A 2,717-nucleotide genomic window follows, 5' to 3' on the forward strand; every position below is an offset into this window, starting at 1 on the left:
GGGGTGGGGGTGGGGGGGGGGGGGGGGAGGAAGGGGGTCGGAGGTCATAGAGAATGACGTTTCACAGCATATTATTGATAGAACAACTCGGTGTGTCACGACCGGGCGTAGGTAGGGATTAAATTGTCGCTCGATTATGCCGTCAAGCGCGGCGACGGAAACGAAAGGAAAGACATTATTGCGTCCCTTATTGCGCGACATTCGATTCACCGGGATCTCATTTATCGTGTCAGCGAAGAAATTCCTCCGCGCGAGCGTCTCAAATGCACAGCAAGCGTCCAGGAAATCGTCTCGGTGACGCGTAATTAGGGAATTCGATTGCTCGCTGTCGGCTCGCCAGCACAATCCGGTTAGATCGTTCTCCGTCGTCGTCGTTATGCGCCGCGTCCTTCGGGCATCGTGTGTACTTGTTTCTCTCGTCCACCAATCGATATGCGGCGCAAACCCTGAAAAATGTTTGTCCCTCACGCACGCGTGGCTTACTCACGTTCGCCGATTTAAGCACGTTCGTATGCACAGCGACCGCTAAAATATCGGCGAACACGTGAGTCACGAATAGCGCTCCGCGCGGGGGACACGGTATTAACGAACTGAACATAACCACGGTGCTCCGTGGATATCCATCAGCCCAACTAGTCATGGTACGATTGTGCGTTCTATGTACTCCATTACATAGATTAAAATCGTGCGTCTGTTTAATTGTTCGGATCTCGTATTTTGATCGCGATCTGTCCCGAGATCGATTGCCTCTTGTGCAACATGTGTTGTGCTACTTGCAGCTTTCTAAGTTCCGCGTTAACCCTTAGGCCACGACGTTATTTTTATCAACGTTAATTACGGCGTGGAGTCCTCGACCGATCCCATTTTGCTTTCACTTAAGAAAAAATATGACAAAGAACACTGAGTGATATTTCAATAAAGTTTTCACCTGCAATTTCTAGTGTTCTTTAACAAAAATTCTTCCCAGAAGGATTTTCTACTATTCTTGGGTTCCTCCGCACGTCGTAGCCTAAAGATTAATATACACTAAGATATAATAAAATATAATGAAAAAGATATTTACTCGGTGGGTAACATGTTTATTCAAATCTTAATTCTTTTATTTAAATAGAACAGAGTTGCTTTAATGAAAAGCCACGGGTTTAAGGGAATGTATATTTTGTCTAAAAAATATTTTATATATTAGTACAAGAGTAAACGTGTTATTAAGAGCCATCGAATAAATATCTTTTATTTCTTAGATATTATTTTTCTCTGAAACTTGTTTCGCGTGATAATGTCTCAAATTTTTATCCAGATATATAGATTTAAGCTTTTCAGTTGAATTACGATATATGTGTGTCGTCTTTACACCCGTCATCGTGATTCAACTGAAAAACTCTCATCTGATGCTGAATCCAGCTCTGAGTATTCCACTTGAAACGACTTTCAAGTAACAGCTATCAATACACGCCCGAGTTTTCCCACTTAATCTTCTCGTTACACCTTCCTCGTGTTCCTTCTACGATTCCTCATGTAAGTCAACGGTGAATCGCTTTTTGCTCGGTAAACCGTGTCACATCGGCAAAAAAGAAAGGAGACAAGTGGAAGTCGTGGTCGCGATAAACGTGGACCGCGTCGAATGGGAATCGCTGCAATTGCTTCTCCCACGTATCGCTAACTTTTACGATTAGATATCGAGAAGCGCTCAACGGCTTGCTCCTAGCCACCAGTGGCGATTAGATAGGACAGTAATTGCGGAACAATGACCGGCCGCCGGCCGTTAGCACCGTTCGCGTTGCATCGCTATGAAGAGGCCGTTGCAAATCGCCGCGGCGAATCGATACGCGGATACGCTGCTGCCCGCGCGCGTGTCGATAATTTCCGATACCGAACTGATACCTGCGTATCCCGTTGGGTGCAGTTGCATGTGCGCTTCTTGCTAGACCTCGAAATGGTACGCGCGAATCAGCAGTCGGAACTGCAACTCGTGGGATCACTTTTGTTTTTCTTTCTTTCTTTTCAAAATGCGAAATAGAAAATTTTTTATATATGGAAATAGAGAATTATAATATATAACTCTCGGCGATGTGAATTAAGTGTATAGGAATGCGTCTTCAAGTATCATAAAATCGAACTGCGATTATTTAGCGGCAGAAAACGATCGATTTATACAGTGTCGACACTTGTCTATCTTTTTGAGACATTCCACATCTCTCCCGGTTTTCTCGGGAAGCACGAATGCAATTCGGTATATTACAAGGAGATAAATCTTTGGCAGGAGACATTAGTTTAACGGAGAAACCAGTCGGTTTCTCCGCAAGCCGTGCTTCTACTCTTGCTTCTTGGGGACTGACATATTCGCGACAAGACCGCGTTTTCCCGTTGAATCACTTGTTTTGCATATTGCAGCATTGCGTCGCGCGGAGAAATTTGAAAGACCGTCACGCCGCAACGAAAAACGATGAGGTACGATGCGTAAAACCGACTCCGATTGTACAAAGGTACACAAGCGCTGTCCCTCGCGCTGTTAGCATTTTACAAGAGAACGAGTTTTGCTCGTAAACGAACATGTACTCGCTTCCAGCGCGCGTGTGTACTGGCGTATATCCAGACATAATATCCAATATCGACCAGTGACGGTGTGGTGGCTGGTAATAGATTGAAAAGTGAAGCAGACAGTTACGCTCGGGTGGCGCGTAACAGTCGTTACATTAATGACTGATTGGGGGGGGGGG

This window comes from Odontomachus brunneus, unplaced genomic scaffold, assembly GCF_010583005.1.
Source record: "Odontomachus brunneus isolate Ranch 3 - 2012 unplaced genomic scaffold, Obru_v1 Obru_scaffold_017, whole genome shotgun sequence".
Taxonomy (NCBI): Eukaryota; Metazoa; Arthropoda; class Insecta; order Hymenoptera; family Formicidae; genus Odontomachus; species Odontomachus brunneus.